This window comes from Halichoerus grypus, chromosome 4, assembly GCF_964656455.1.
Source record: "Halichoerus grypus chromosome 4, mHalGry1.hap1.1, whole genome shotgun sequence".
Classification (NCBI taxonomy): domain Eukaryota; kingdom Metazoa; phylum Chordata; class Mammalia; order Carnivora; family Phocidae; genus Halichoerus; species Halichoerus grypus.
In genome coordinates this window covers 192,838,139-192,854,979 of record NC_135715.1, presented here as the reverse complement: position 1 = coordinate 192,854,979, position 16,841 = coordinate 192,838,139, and the positions used below count along the sequence as shown (strand labels likewise).

Below are 16,841 nucleotides of genomic sequence, written 5' to 3'. Positions count from 1 at the left end.
AGCTGTATACCCATCAAACAGAATACAACCTTTTTGAGCACATGTAAAATAGTCACAGAAAGAGACCAGGTGTTAGGTCCTAAAGGTGTTAGGACCTGAAGAAGCCTCAATAAGTTTCTGAGGCGAAATTCCCTGCAGACTGGGCTGCTACGTTCAGTTTGTGCTTCTAGGTCATCTTTACCCCATGCTCTAAGAGACCACCCTAAATGGACCTCGTCACTTTCACTGGGTGCCCCTGCATTGCAGCTGCCCTTTGGGCTCAGCCAAAGGGAGCACTCCCAGATCTAGAGAGGAGGGAGCGTGAGGTCCAGGGGCTGGTTGCTCTGATCCCTCCTGATGAGTACTCAGGCTGGCTGCATCCCTCAACTGAGGCCTCTGCCCCTTCCAGGGGCTGCTCCCTCTCCCCCTCACCCCCCCCTCACTCACGCCAGTGTTACCCCAGTGTTACTGAGTCTTGTGGTTTCCCTACTCCTACCTACTCATTTGTAAATAGTCTCTTTATCAAACACTCCTCAAATTACCCAATTGGTGTGTGCTGTCTGCTTCCTGCCAGGATCCTGACAGAACACAGACTCTGTTCTCAGACAATAATACAGTTAAATTAGAAATTGGTAACAAGTTATAATAAAAAAAAATACCGAAGCAAGCAAGCAAGAAATGCTATTGGAAAATAAATAACATTATTAAATAAGGCATGGGTTTGTAACTCATGAGTTTAAAAGAGATCATCAGGGACCTTAAGAAATATTTAGATCTGAATGATAATGAAACACTGTATGTCCCAATTTGTGAGACCCAGGAAGGCAGTGCTGGGGAAGGAATTTTGCAGTTTTAAATATATCTATCAGAAAATTAAATAGGTCAAAAATAAATGAGCCTAAGCACTTAGCTCAAGATGGAGCAGCATATCAGATCCAAAGAACCAGGAAGGAAGGAAATAATAGATACAGGCAGGAATAAGTGAAATAAAGAGAAAGATGAGAAGATGAACAAAACTAAAAGTTGGCCCTTTGGAAATATTTAAAAATATTAAAAAAGAAAAAAAAAGCAAATAAAGTATAGAATAAAAAGGAGAAATAATTACAGAAGCAACTGATATAAAAATGAATGTATGCTAGTAATTTTAAAAGCTCAATGAAATTGATTAGTTCCTAGAAACATGTAAAATTTGGCTCAAGAAATGGAGAACTCGACCAGATCAATAAATAGGATGAAAATGGAGATGATAAAGTCCCCCCCCCATAGCTTTATTGTTTCTACCAAAAGTTTGGAAAAACAATAATTTCTCTCTTATGTAGGTGGTTCCAGGAAATAGAAAAAGAGAAATTGTCTGGGGGCCTTTGGGGGGCGGGGGTGAGAGGGTGGTCTCCTTTACAGAGTGGATATGTGTCTGTGCCCTTGTTACTTTGGGGGCATATGTCACACGGATGCTGCAAATCGAGGTGAGGCCCCCCTCCCTCACTGGGTCCTGTGAGGATTAGATGCGAAACTAAATAAAACCCATAGGGCAGCGCCTGGCACCTGCCGGGCTCTAGGGGAGGCTGAGCCACAGGGATGCAGAGAATGCTGAGGACAGGAGCGGGGGTGGAAAGGGACCTGGGCGCCCCGCTTTCACGATGGCATGACGTCACTGCACCCACCGCAGTTCCGGTGGGTGAGCTGGCCCGAGGCTTTGTCAAAGTTTGTACCCCTAGGGCGGCGAATGGAGGGTGCTGGCAACAGAGATGTCAGTCAGTCCCGGTGGCCCAGAAAGCGACTGGGGAGGTTGACGAAGGCCACGTTTGCCCGTGCGGACCGGGAGCAGTGTGTGACTTGGTCCTGGGAAGTTAAGCTGGGGAGAAAGGCTGGGGGGGGGGGGGCGACAGTGGGGGCTGATGACCTGGAGAAGTGGGGCGGGCGGAGGGTGGGGGTCTACACCAAGGCATGATGGGAGGAGAGGCGGCAGCCTCCGGCCGGCGGGTTGCATCATCCCCGCCAGAAGAGCTGTCTGCGATGCTCTGGTCCCCTCTAGTGCTCTGACCAAGACTCTAGATGCCATTTAAAATGCACCTGTTACACCCAGCCTCAGTGCCCCCTCCCTGCCCCCCACCACCCCTCCCTGGTGCAAGGAGCCCACCCGGGCTTTGTCCCTCTGCGACCAAGCGTTTGTGCCGCCAGCCTCGCGCGGGGAGGGGGGGGCAGGTGGAGATTTCACTAGAAAGGGATCAGAGGGGGGGAAGGCCCGGCGCGGGATCCGCGGCGAGTTCGGGTGGGCGGGGGGCCTCGGGGCTGGGCGCCGCCTGGTCACTCTCCCCTGAGCGACGGCGCGCGGGGACTGCGCCCGTGCGGGGGGCGCCGCGTCCGAGCCCCGTGTAGGCTCGCACCTCTCCCCCGAGCACACCGCGGTCTCGGCGGTGATGTCACAGCTCGGCTCCGGCCCCCTCCGGTCCCAGCCCCCTCCCCGAGGCGGCCGCGACGCCCGTCCCTCTCCCCGCGCGACGAACCAGCTGGCAGCTGGGGCTCCGGCGCCGCGCGCAGCCAACCAGCGCGGCGGGAGGGGCGCGGGGCGGGCCGGGCCGGGGGCGCGCAGCCCGTCACGCGGTGCCGCCGTCACAGCGCCCAGCGCAGCCCGGGAGCAGCAGCAGCTCGGCGCTCGGGGACCCGCGCCCATGCCCGTGCCCATGCCGGGCCGCCGCCAGTGACGCCGGAGAGGTAAGGCGGCCGCCCGCCCGGCCCCTCGCCCCCGCGCCCCGCTTCCCACGCCGGCATCAGCTGCGCCCGGCGCGGGGAGCTCACGCCCGGAGCCGCGTCCTTGTCACTGGCCGAGGCGCCGGCGCCGCGCGCGCGACCCCTTCCCTTCCGCCGACGCTCCCCCGTCCCCGAGGAGAACAATGGGGCAAATTCAGGGGTGTCCCTCTTTCATTCGCGTCCCAGCAGGGCCCTTGGAAAGGCCCGGTAGCTGCGGTCTCTGCTGCGGCGGGACGATGGCTGGGAGGGGCGGGGGTCGCCACGGGGAGGGCGCGCGCCGTCGGTGGTCTCTCAAGACGCCCCCTCCCTCGCTTCCGCCCGCCAGTGCTTTCCTGGAGAGAGGCCGCGGAGCTAGCCCGGCGGGGCTGGGGGGGAACGGGCAGGGAGAAGGGGAGAGCACGCGGATGGGGGCGCGGGGGGGCGCGCGGGGCAGCTGCCCGAGTCCCCGGGGTGGGGGAGGGCGGGTGCTGGAGCTCAGAGCATAACAGGCGGGCGGGCGGGGCCGGCGGGGGCTGCGGCGGGAGGCCAGCTTCGTGCGCACCTCCGGGACTGCCCTTCACCATCCCCCAGCCGCGTCCTCCTCCCGAGAGACCCTAGCTCCCTTCTAGAAAGGCTTGGGAGGGGCCGTCAGCGGAGGAGGCCTGCGTCTACGCAGCCAGCGCCCCAGTAACAGGTGTGGCGCGGCGGCGGGCGGGGAGGGGGCTGCGGGGCCACCCGACTCGGATGACAGGGACGAGCATGCCGCGAAGACCCCTGGTCTCCCCTTTTAGGCTGCTGCTCACCCTCTCTCCTCCCACCCCAAACCAGCGGCGCCGCCAGTACGCTGGCGAAGGGGTGGCAGAGGCATCCTGGCGCGGAGGGAGGGTCTGCAGTGGGCTGGGCGCTAGGTGGGCGGGGGGGACAGCGGGCCGCAGGGGCGAGGGGGAGGGGAGGGAGGGAATGCCAAGTCATGGGCCCTGCTGGGCGCGGGCGCGACGTCGCCCCGGCGCGGACCCGATGCGCGCCCTCGTTCCCAGGAATAGCGACTCCCTGAGCGGCTGGTGCCCCCTCCCCAAAAGGCGGCCCCCTCCAAGGGGTGCCAGCATTGCTGGGATTGAAGGCCTGTTAGGGCATCGAACTGGATCTTGTGGCTGCGGGGAGTAGGTGCGGAGAGGTCCCTGACGCGCAGGGCTGGCCAGGTCCTAACCCTGGGGAGGACTCTGCGAGACCCAGAGCGCAGGCTCCTGCAGAGCGGTCCCACCCGACCCGCCCTCCCTGCCCTGCTCTCCGTCTGGCTGAAGGGGCTCTGCCAGGGCAGCCGTGCGCATCCGCCTCGCCTCTCGGCCTGAGCCGGCAGCTGCAGGTTTGCAGGGAAGCCCTGGGGGCCGGAGCGGGGGGTTGGCGCTGCACCTGCGGCGGCCATTTTGCAGGTGGGGTTGGCCGCCCTCCTTAGCTGGGGCTGTGGGGGGAGCGTGGTCAGGTGTGGGGCAGGTGTGGCCGTGCAGTGCGGTGCAGCGTCTGCAGTGCAGGGTGAGGGATGCTGCGAGGGCCAGGGCCCGGGTCTGCTTTCGGTTGGGGTGAAGATCCAAGGAGGGTTGATGGTGGCAGGGAGGCCCCTGGCTGAGAAACCCAGAGGGGTGGAGGGGACAGTCAGCTTGTACCTCGGTGCGACGTCTGGGGAGGGTATTGGGTTCGAGATAGGGACAAGATGAGCAACTCTGTCCCACATTAAGCCAGGATCTAAAGACAGGCAGTGTCCTCTGTGGGGTGTGGTCCACAGGACAGAGCCTGGGATCAGGTTTGGAGTCAGGGCTCCCCAACCCCAAGACTCTCCGTGGGAAGGGTCTATGAGGAGGGCCTGCTGAATGTCTGCTGTGTGCCCCCTTCCCCCACACTGGAGTGCCCCCACAGACTGACCCCCCGGGGCCTTGCACGGGGCCAGCCACATGGAGACTGAGCAGAGCTAGAATTTATCAAGACCCCTAGGACAGAGGACCCTGCCACCCTGCCTGGTCTCCCTTCAGGCTCCTGGTGTCACCACTGCTGACCCAGGGCTGACGATGGTAGAGCAAGGAAGTCCTCCCAAGGGTTCCGTGGAGGAGAGATGGGATTGGGGGAAGCACGGGAGGGGGGGGCAGAGATAGGTAGGAGGTGCAGATGGGGGGCAAATTAACTTCAGGAGAAAGACCTGGGGGGGCTGGGGGGCTGCATAGGCTCACTCAGTTTGCATAGGCCAGCCAAGGCAGGTGAGCTGGGTGTGGCAGGGGGAGGGAATGTTCTGATGGGATCCTGGTACCACCAGATTGGGGGCCATGGAGGGGCTACCAGCTTTGGGAACCACGCCCTGGCCTTTAAGGATCAGGACACAGGCCTCCATGCCTGAGACCCCATACTTCTAAGAGTCGGGAGGGGCCTGAGCAGCCACCCCTGGGGTGGAGACTGGAGGGCCAGGGGTCACGCAGCAGCTAGTGACCCCCAGGATGAGCACATGGTTGCCCACCTGCCCAGTCCCAAGTGCTCCCTAGAGCAGTGCCCCATTTAGGGTTCTTAGACCCAAAGGAGTAGACCCCCACCCCCCACCCACCTCCACTGTCTCCCTCTCCCCATCCATACCCAGGAGCAGCTCAGAGCTCGGTTGGGGCTGGACCACACCCTACTCCAAACCTCTCAGCTTGGCTGGGGTGCCCAGGGGCAGAGCCAGGCAGGTGAGTCTGTTCAGTACTCTGTTCTGTCCCATTAGCTGATGGGCCTCACCCCACAGGCAGGGCTGGGGTAGCAGGCAGAGGGTAAGGGTTGGGGTTGTGGGTATGTGATCCACTGCCCCACCTGACCGAGCAGCTTTGCAGTTTAACTCCTGAACACCATGAGGATTCTGGCTTTGGGCACTACCCCCAGCTCGGGGACTCAGCAAAGGGGTCATTGCACTGGGTACATTGGAAGGGTGGAGGGCACAGCTGAGGCTGAGACCCCGACCCCTCTGGGTTCCTCTCCAGCCCTTCCTGTGTGCCTCTGTGGTCATGTCCCCAGCCCCCAGCCAGCTTCCTCCCTGGTTTTGTAATCTGAGCCTCTCATGAACCCCTTGCCAGCCCCGGAGGCCTCACTAGGTGCCATCCCTGGGATGGATCAGGATTTACCTGCCGCCTGGGTGGCTAGGCATCCGAAAGGAGGGGCTGTCGCCTCTGTAAAGCCTCCTGGATTTAATCTCCTGATAATCCTGGCCTGGAGTCCAGCTGCCCAAGCCCTGCCCGCCCTCCCCCTCCCCCATTTAGAAGCGGCAGGGCAGGGAAGCGCCCCTGCACTGCTCCCCTGCTAGGTTTCAGGGCTCCCTGGGGTGCGGGGAGGGCTAGCTAGCCCCACATCGGTCACCCAGGGCATGCCCACACACACAAGAGTCCCTTACATTCAGTCTCAACACACTCCCCCATGCACACTCACAGACTCTTACCCTCCCCGTCTCACACACACTCGTACGCGTCTTCACACATGCACACTCACATCTGCTCAGACGCACTTACCCAGCCTCGCCCTCTCACACTTACACACTCTCTTACACAGACAGCCCCACACACCCACACGCACTCTTAGAGTCCCATGCTCGCACACTTACCCACACACGTGCTCTCACACACACACAACCCGCCACATACTCTTACGGTTTTACACACGCACACACACTCGCACACTCACCTATACATGCACTCCCTCTCACACACGCACACATGCACACAGCCCTCACTTGTCTTTGTTCCTGCCTCACCCTCTTCCTTCTCTGAAGCATTCCACCCAACCTCCACAGGAAGTCCCTGGACCCCCAGATTCCACCACCTTGAAGCCTCCTGCAAGCCCCCAAGGTGTCCCTCCACCCCCACTGTAGGCAGGGTGGGTCGGGGGAAGAAAGCGAACATTTATTGGGTGGAGACTTAGGAGACCTCATGGGGTGTTCCCAAGACCCCAACCAGGCAGGTGGTGCCCGCCCACTTCTCAGATCTGCAGACTAAGGCCCCCTAGACCCCATCCAGCTGAGAGGCCATCCAGCTCCCTAGACCCCAGACTTTCTGCCTGCCTCAGCACCCCTCTACCTCTATCCCCCGAACTGCCCTCCACCCTACTCTAACCCCCTCACTCCTCCACCCCACCCCTCTACCCCATCCTCAACCTGCCCCCTACCCCTCTCCTCTACCCCCACACACCCCCACCCTACTCCTCTACCCCCACCTCTCACCTCCACCCCACCCCTCTACCCCATCCTCAGCCTGCCTCCCACACAACCCCACTCTGTTCCTCTACCCTCACCTAATCCCACCCACCCCCACCGCTCTCCCCCACCCCTCAACCCCATCCTCAACCTGCCCCCCACACACCCCCACCCTACTCCTCTACCCTCACCCACCCCCACCCACCCCACCTCTCTCCCCCACCCCTCTACCCCATCCTCAACCTGCCCCCCACACACCCCCACCCTACTCCTCTACTCTCACCCACCCCCACCCTACTCCTCTACCCTCACCCACCCCCACCCTACTCCTCTACCCCACCCCACTCCTCCACCGCATTCTTCTACCCCAACTCAGTCCTCCACCCTACTCCTCTACCCCATTCTCAACCTGCCCCCAACCTGCCCCCTACCCCACTCCTCTACCCTACTCCTGTGCCCTCACTTCCAGTCTGCCCCCCACCCCTCTCCTCCACCTCATCTCACCCTCCAGTCCACCCTCTACCCCTACCCCTGACCTGCCCCCCACCGTACCTCCCAGCCTGCTCCCTACCTCACTCCTCTACCCCACACATCCCCACCCCACACTCCCACCTACCCCCGCTCCTTCATCCCCACCCACCCCCACTCTTCCACCCCACAGCCCAATCCTGTACCCCCACCGTCCCACCCACTGCCTCTACCTGCCCCTTCAAGTCCCCATCCCACTCCTCCATCCCCACTGCCCCCACCCACCCCAGGCATTGCAGGGCCTCACACACAGTAGGTGCCCAGTAAATGCTATTTTCTTGTTGAGCCAGTTGCTTTAGCCCAAGTGGTCCATTTGCTGGGGGCCCAGAGAGAGGAGCTGCCTCCCTGGCCATGTGTGGGTTGTCTGTGTGCCTTCACGTCTCCCATTTAGGGCCCAGCGGTTCCTGAGGCAGGTACCCCCTTGCTCTGGGTCTCCTGTGAGGCTCCTGAAATGCAGTGCTAGGGTTGGGGTGGGATCAGTATTCATCTGCTCCTGCAGATCCCTCTCCCTTGAGTCCGGCCTTTGGCCTCTTAGAGGGAGGCTGATGGTGCCCAGGAGGGCCTTAGAGGGGTGTCAGGAGCCCTGTCCCTGCTCTCAGGTCTCAGCCCTGCCCAGAAAGCTCAGGTGGGCCTCAGTTTCCTTCCCCATCTGTCATCAGCTCAGCCAGGATGGTGAGGGGCGGGGCAGGGCCGTCAGTGCCCAAGGCCAGTGGGCCAGTGGGGACCAGGCCTCTGAGGGGCCTTCGTGGGGTTGGGGCAGCGGGGTGACTCAGCTGCTCTGTGTCATCTGGTCCTTGCTCTCCACCTGCTTCTGAGGCCAGGGCCACCACATGGCCTCAGGTCCCCGGTACCTGGAAGGTGACAGGATGAGCAGGACGTGGTCACCAGACCGGGACCAGAGGAGAAGACTTGGGGCCTACTCTCTTCTGCATGAGCTCCATCCTTAGGCAGGGCAGTCCTCAGTAGAATTTGATTTCTGCAGCTCTCTGTCATGCGCTCTCTTCTGCCCTTTCCTGGCACCTGCACCCAGGAGCCACGGCCATCCTGTGCCCCTCTGGCCCGCCCACCGCTCCCCACATGCCCTGGCCTGGGGGCTCTGTTTCTCGACCCAGAGCTGCTCCTTTCTTGGCTTCCTGTCTTGTGTGAGGTCCTGAAAATGGGGCTGAGCCCTTGGCTGTGGGACTGGGTCTCTGCTCTGTCCTCACATTGGGTCCGTGGTGTGTCTGGTGGCACTTCTCCTCCGTAAACGCCCCCCTCGGAGCGCGGACGCATCAGCGTCCCCCCTGCGCGTCCACTTGCTCATGAGCAACGTTCCACCCCTTAAGCGTTTCTGTTTTTTCCTTGACTTTATGCGCTGGTTGTCTTGTCTTTGTCCCGTTTTTTCTTTTTTTTTCTCTCCTATATCGTGTCTCCTTGTTTGTGTCCTATTTTCTGGGCAACTTCTGGGCTTCCTTTTTGAGTTCTTTTTGGGGTTGTGTATCTCCGCACTTACCTGTCCATCTCTAAGAGCTCTCTCTTCCTCGTCCCTATCTCCCTGTTTCACGGCGTCCTCTTCTTGTTTTGGAAGTGTATTATCTTCTTGAAACATTCTGAGTATTCATAGAGGTTTTTTTTGTTCGTTTGCTTCTTTTTTTTTTTTTTTAAAGATTTTATTTATTCATTTGACAAAGAGAGACACAGCGAGAGAGGGAACACAAGCAGGGGGAGTGGGAGAGGGAGAAGCAGGCTTCCCGCCGAGCAGGGAGCCCAATACGGGGCCCGATCCCAGGACCCCAGGATCATGACCCAAGCCAAAGGCAGACGCTCAACGACTGAGCCACCCAGGCACCCCTCGTTTGCTTGTTTCTGCTTCTGTTCTGTGGTTTATTTCTTGCTCCCTGCTGGTTTACTACGGTCTTCACCTTCGAAGCTTTCCGCTCTGCTGGTGCATGTGGCAGGCCCTGTGGGCCCGTTCGTGCTGGGGAGGCCCGTGGGGTGGTGGAGCATGCTGCCGCTGGTTTCCCCGGGTCTGAGTGGGATTCTGGCTGGAGCTCAGCGTGCGGGTGAGGAGGCATGCACTGGCAGGCTTTGCCTTAAGTCTGAAGGGCTGGGAGCTGGATCCACGTAGTCCTGTCCCCCTCCTACAGGATGTGGGGTGCCAGCGTCCACACTGAAGCTCTCTCACCACACATCTTCTTCCGTGTCTGGGGAGCCGCGGGTCTGGGGGGGTGGGCGGCTGGGAGAGGGGTGAAGGTCCCACGGATCCATATGGTTGCTCTGCAGACAGACTTACACCCAGGACGTCTTCTCCGGCCTCGCATCCTGCCCCTGCCCTCCACTGGCCGCATTGAGCCCTCGAGTCCAGAAGCCCCAGAGGTCCCTGCTGTTGTGCCAGCCCACTCTGGGCCCTCCAGAAAGGTTGTTAGGGGCCGGAGGTCATGGGTGACGCCTCTCCCCTGCCCCTCACCACAGGGGTGACTCGCCAGCATGCTCATGGGGCCTCAAGAGTGAGCCTGGCCGCGCATGGCAGGCCTCTAGCCCGAGGTCCCCTCGCCCTTCTGAGGGGCCCAGGGGCAGGCCTGGCACGGGCTCTAATGTACATCTGTTGTAATACTAAGAAAAACGTGCTCTGTTTTTCCCCAACTCCGGCGGGAAGATCGGTGTCTCCGGAGGAGGTGCCGTGCTGCTGCTCTGTTCTAGGCTGTGCTGCTGGTCTGGGAGGCAGACAGGTGCCAGGGTGCAGGTTTGCGCAGGCAGCTGGTCTCAGGGCTCAGGCCGCCTTTGCCTATCTATTTGTCTGTAGAGGTTTGGCTTTTCCTTGGCTTCCTGCCCACACTCCACCATGTTTATGCAGAAATGTGAAGTAGTCCGAGAGCCCTGAGAAATAGACCTGAGTTCCTTGAGGGGCTGGTCCCATCCTCTGTGTCTGCAGTGACCTGCCCACGGTGGGTCCTCAGCGTGTCTTCACCAAGTGAAGAGGTTCAACTCCCCTCCTTCCCTGGGGGCCCTGGCTCGTGGCTCCAGGTGTCCCTCTCCCATGGTCCTTACCATGAGTCACGTTCTCATCCACGTGCATGACGACTGTCGCCTGGCCCCTCTCATCCTCTCTCTTCCTGCTGCACGTCTCACGGTTGCAGCCTGGACCTTGTCACCCTCAGACACTGAAGGTGCCCCCTCGTAGGGCTGGCAGGGCAGACCCTCGTGGCTCAGGAGCCCTTTAGAACAGCTCCTTGGACTCTTCTTGGGCTCTGGCGTGCTCCCTGCGCCTCTCCTTCTGCTAGCCTGGCTTTGAGCCTGCAGTCGGCTGGCCATCACCCCGCACATGCCCGACCCAGCAGCGGCAGGCGGCACTCTGCAGTTCCTGCAGCCACGTGATTCTCCACCCCCAAAGGGACCGTTTCACACTTGCTTGTGTCCTCTCAAACTTCACACCCAGCGCTGTTGAGGGGAGCTGGCCCTTCCTGCCACTCCAGCGATGTGTCTGACACAGTGACCCCAGCAGCACACCCTTCAGACCCCTCACCTGCAGCCCTGCCCCCTGCCCCAGGCAGCAAGGCCTTGCTCCATGCCCTGCCAGGTCAGCCTGATTGCTTGGTCCCCTTCATGGCAAGACTTATTGAGAGACGTTATTATGTGATAGGACACACGAAAAAGAATCCAGAATATTTCCACAAACGGCCATGTGTGCCCCCTCAACTTCAGAGATAAAGCATTTCCAACATGCTCCCTGGTCCCTGGCACTTAGAGCGACTGCTCCCCTAACCCTCACAGAAGGAGGAGGAGGGGGCTCAGTCATGACCCCACCTTGCAGACTTGGTGGAGGTGCACATCAAGGCGTTGGCGGCACCCGGTGCCTCAGACTCCTGACCTGACCTGGAGGCTCTCACCACCCAGACTTTGGCACTCAGCAGACTCAGAATTTCATCATTGACCCCTGGGCTCCAGGTAGCGTCCCTTGTGAGTGTGAAGCCCTGTGTGGGCTGCATCTTGCTGGGCAAGTGACATTTGCTGTTTGTAAGATTCCCAAGGACTATGGCTCTGCTTCATTCACGGTCACATCTGGACAGCCGCGGTGTGGCTAGACTGCTGTTTGTCCAGTCTGCAGTCGGTGGACAGTCAGGCGCTCCCATCTCCTTCCCCTTCCCCCCTCTTTCTCCTTTCTGCTGCAGAAGCTTCTGTGTTTGGGGACATTTCTCCCATGATCGTGTACATGTATAGCGGCACAGCGACCATCTGAGTCTGCAACGTTACTGGATATCTCCATGTTGTTTCCAAAGTGGTTGTGCTAATGCGCTTTTCCCGAGTGGACTGTGCTGTTCCCGTTGCTCTATCCTTATAACATTTCATGTGGCCATGTGTTTTAATGTTGTGATCTGATGGATATGTTTTTTTGTTAAGATTTTATTTATTTATTTGAGAGCAAGTGCACACATGCACACGCAGGGGGAGGGGCAGAGGGAGAGGGACAAGCAGACTCCCCGCTGAGCACAGTGCCCAACATGGGGCACAATCCCAGGACCCTGAGATCGTGACCTGAGCTGAAGGCAGACGCTTAACTGACTGAGCCACCCAGTCGCCCCTGACGGATATGGTTTTGAGCCGCACTTTCTTGATTACCATTGTGGTTGAGTGTCTTGTCCTGTAAATTGCCTGTTCACACCTTTTTGCCATTTTTTTGGTGTTCTTTTTTGTTCTTGTTGTTTGATTTTTGTGTGTTCTGCACATAAACCCTTGTCAGTTAGATGTGCTGCAGACATCTCCAGGCAGGTGAACTTCTCTTCACCCATTAATGGTATCTTGATGTCTGGACTTTTCCTTTTGGTGCCTTCTGTGGGTTGAATCCTTGAAGGAGAATATGGAGATACCACTTTTCTTCATTATCTTCCAAACTGTTGTTCACATTTAGGTCTTGAGTCTGCATGGAATTTGATTTGGTATAGAAAAGGAATCTAATTTTGTATTTTTCCATATGGCTAGCCCGTTGTCTTTGTCTGTCTGGGCTGCTATAACAGAATACCACAGACTTAACTTGTAAACAACAGACATTGATTTCTCACAGTTCTGAGGCTGGAGGTCCAAGATCAGGGTGCCGGCAGGGCCAAGTTCTGGCAAGAGCCCGCCTCTAGGTTGCAGATGGCCAGCTCCTCACTGGGGAGAGGAAGCAAGCTCTCTTGGGACCTTTATAAGGGCACTAATCCCATTCCTGAGGCCCACCCTCATGGGCTCATCTATGCCTAACCACGTTGCAATGCCCCCCACTTCCTAATCCCATCGCACTGGGGGTGGGGTTTGGGCTAGAAATGTGGGGACACAAACAGGCCATAACCAGTTTTCTCAGTGACGCAGCTTCAGTACCCCTTCTCCTTCCCACAGACCCGCAGAGCACTCTTTGTCTGCTCTCAAAAGGGCTGTGTCTGTCTAAGTCTGTTTTTGGGTCCCTTCTGTTACACTGGTGGTGACTTACCTTGTCCCGGCCACCCCATTTTAGTTACTGTACCTTTATATTAAGTCTTGATTCCAGGAGGGTATGTTGTTTTCTACCCTCTTGTGTTTCTTCAAATGGGTCATTGGTATTCACAGCATCTCACTCTTCCAAAAACATTTTTAGCAGCAATTTGTCTAGTTTCATAAAAAATCTGGTTGAGATTCATTTGAAATTACATTGAAAAAAATTACATTGAATTTTTGATTCATTTGAGTGAAAATAAACATTTTAAAGATACTGAAATTTTCCCATGTGTAGGTTATAGTTCAATTATTTAGGTTTTCTATATTTTTGTGAAGGCTAAAAATTTCCTCATAAAAGTCATATACATCTTTTGTGACATTTATTATGATAAAGGTACTATATACTTTGGATTATTTTTTAAATGTACCTTAAAGATTTTTTTTAACTATTTGTCCCTAGTGTATTCCAACATGGTTGGTTTCTAGCAACTTTGTGGCACCTTCTGACTAATTCAAATAATTTGTCTGTGGATCCTCTTGATTTCTGTGTAGATAAGCAAATAGTCTGCAAACGATGACATTTTGGGTTTCATTTCCAATCTATATTTTGTCATTGTTGTTTCTTTTTCCTGCTTTATCACTCTGGCTAGCACCACTGCTGCAATGTGAAATAGAAGTGATGACAGGCATCCTAAACTTGTTTCTGAATTTAAAGGAAATGTTCCTAATATTTTACCGTTAAGTGTGATGCTTGGGTAGGCTTTTAGTAGGTGCCTATTATGAGATTAAAGATTTATTTTATTTCTTATATTGCCAAGAGTTTTATCACAAACAGATTTTGAAAATTATTGAATGCTTTTTCAGCACCTATTGAGGACCTCATTTGGCTTTTTTTTCCTTTAATTAGGTATGGGGTGAATTATATTAATAGATGTCCTTATGTTAAACCATATATATATTATCATATTGATATTCTTGGAATAAGCCTACTGCATTATCCTTTTTATTTGCTGCTGGGCCTTCTTGCTAATGTTCTGGACTTTTATATCTATGTTCATTAGTGAGATCAGGCTCTGATCTTCATTTCTCAAATTTTTTTGTCTGATTTGATGCCAAGGTCATAATCTCTCTCCCTCTGTCTCCCTCTTTCCTGTTCTCTTAAAGAGTTTGTATAAGATTGGAATTATCTAGGTTTTTTGAATGTATGTTAGGGCTCACTTGTAAAAAGTGTCTGAGTCTCCTGCTTTTTTTGGTAAGTAGATTCTTAAACTATTCAATCAACTTCTTTCATTGTTGTAAGAAAATTCAGGTTCCCACTGACTAATTTTTCTCCTGCTTATAGGTCATCTTTTCTTGCTTCTTGGCATGTGTGTAATTTTTTAAAAAAGATTATTTATTTGAGAGAGCACACACACATGAGGTGGGGGAGGGGCAGAGGGAGAGGGAGAAGCAGACTCCCCCAGTGAGCAGGGAGCCCGACATGGGGCTCCATCCCAGGACCCTGAGATTATGACCTGAGCTGAAGGCAGATGCTTAACCAACTGGGTCACCAGGTGCCCCCATTTTTTTTTTATTGGGTTCCAGACATTTCTACATTGTGGAGTGTCTGAATTATGCTTTCTTCCCAGAAAGCATGTTGGGCTTTGTTTTGGCAGGTAGTAAATTACTTGAGATAATTTAATCCTTGAAGACCTGATTTTAAGCTTTCCTAGAGTTACTCTGGAGTAGATATCACAGGGATGGTTAAGCCCACTACTCGAGTATGATTTCTTTGGGGTATCTACTGAATATCTGGAGTGGAGGGATCAAGAGGACTATCATGGCTGGTAGATGCACAGATAACTTTCTTATTTTATGTGAGCTTTGGGAATCCCTGTGTCTTCTTTGCCTGGACTACCTGAGGATGGACTAGTCCTCTACAGAGACTCAAGGCACCCCTATGCAAATATTTCGACCTTTGCTATCTAGCAGCTCTTTCCTTTCTAGAACTCTGACCCACAATTTCCAGCTGCCTCAAACTACCCAAACTCTAGGCTCCATCTGCTCAGCTCATCAAAGCTGCTGAGCTATCGGGGTTCTACCTTCCAAAACCTGAGGTCTGGAAATTGCCTCTGGGCAGATTTAGAGTGATTGTAGGGTTTCCCTTGTATGCTTCCCTTCTCTCAGTGATCACAGTTCTGCACTGCCTGCTGTCCAGTGTCTAAAAACAGGTATTTTCATACGTTTTGTCCGGTTTGCTAGTTGTTATTTACAGTGGGAGTTTAAGTGTGGCCCTTGTAACTCTCATCATGGCTGAATGTGGAAATGCCCTAAGGTTTGCTAGTAGTATTTTCATTATCATTCACTACTAAGTTGATTTATATCTCCATCATGATTTCTTCTTTTGTGTATTAATTATTTAGAGGTTTATTTTTATTTTTTCTAAACAGGTTTTTTTTAATGGTCTTTTATTGATTTTTAATTGCCTTCAAATTACAAGGTGCATTTGGTACAGAGTCTTTGACATTTATTAGTTGTTTTGTGACCTACTACACGGTAAAATGTTGTAAATGTTCCATATGTGTTAGAAAAGAATGTGTTTCTCTAATTTGCAAGAAAAAGAGAGCACATGTGTTCATTAGTTCATGATTATCATGTCAGACTGTCTACATCCTTGTTAATTATGTCTGTTTGGTCTGTCAATTAGTGAGCAATGTTAAAATTAGTTAAAATTCTTGCCATGATGAATTAGTGAATTCTTTCATGTTGCATGACTCTTAACCTTGGTTTTATGTTTTCATTGTGTTGTCTCTCTGGGACCATTCTGAGTAATTTTTTCTGATATGTTTTCCAGTTCATTAATTCTCTGCTCAGCTTCATTTAATTTGCTGATTAACACGTCTGCTAAGTTTTAAAGTTTGAATGGTTACATTTTTATTTCTAAAAGTTCTGCACGGTTCCCCCCTCCCCATATTTTACAGCATTATTTCCCATTCCTGTTCATTTCTCTAATCATTTTAGGCATACGTATTTTATGATCTGTATCAGACAATTTCAGTATCTGAAATCCTTGATAATCCAGGATTAGGATCTAATGCTGCTTCTCGTTTCTTTTTTTTTTCCCCAACTCTTGCTCATGGTGAATTGCTTCTCCGGTGTTTGGGTAATATTTAATTGTGAGCACACGTTTGACTGATCTTCATCTCTGGGGACCTGAGAAGAGAAAGCTATTTCTAAGGAGGATTTGCATTTGTGTTTGTGATGTGCTGTAGTTGCAAACAGCCGGCACCGACTCTGAGCTGACTTCTCCACTCGGGTTTCAGTGATCATGCAGGTATTGCAAATTTGAAACACAAACCTGCATGAAGACAGATCTGTGGCCTCAAATTCTCAGAAACACTGGCTTTTTCACCACATGGAGCTGAGAGTCATTCAGAGTAAGTCTCCTGTGTCCCTTTGATGACAGATGGCTTTTCCCCAGCCTTCCATGTCACTGGGGTTGTAGCTTTAGAGGATCCAACTCTTTGTGGTGATTTGGTTCCAGTTCCAACTTTGTGTGTGTTTGAGGCCATGCCTCCCATCCTCCATTCAGCAGGCGAAATCCAGTTCTCCACATTTCTGGTGTCAGCATATGCCTGCAGCTCTCTCCCTGGTGGGCTTGCCTCTTCGATTCAGCTCTTCCTGTTGCCTTTTCTCCCCTTCCTCAGACATTCTCTTATTTTATTCTGATGTTTGTTATTTATCCTAAATTCCTAGGTGATTTCTAATGGGAGGGAGTCTCGTCCACCATGTTGCCAGAAGTGGAGGTCTCTCCTTCACCTATTTTTCCTGTTGGTTTGAGAAATAACTAATTTTAATGAGCAAACTGTTTCTGTCTTCACACATGCTGGTGTTTGTCAACCAAAATGAGGTCTTTTTATTTATTTACTTATTCACCTGAACCATTTGGTAATTTTTTAAAAAATCTTTAAATATGAACACCGTTTAGAAAAGTCAGATCTATCTA

The 16,841-nt window shown here is 54.0% G+C and overlaps 1 protein-coding gene across 29 annotated transcripts in view; it reads left to right on the top strand.

Annotated features, from left to right (window-relative positions):
- The first annotated feature begins 2,558 nt into the window (after positions 1 to 2,558).
- The window catches only part of KIF1A (kinesin family member 1A), a 98,529-nt gene continuing 84,246 nt past the window's right edge, over positions 2,559 to 16,841 (top strand). For 28 of the 29 annotated variants that reach the window (XM_078071591.1, XM_078071590.1, XM_078071589.1 and 25 more), the window contains exon 1: positions 2,559 to 2,691. The gene's annotated coding sequence lies outside the window, so the exon portion shown is untranslated. Of the gene's footprint in view, positions 2,692 to 16,166; positions 16,273 to 16,841 lie in introns of those variants that run through there. The other variant, XM_078071565.1, reaches the window with a different exon arrangement.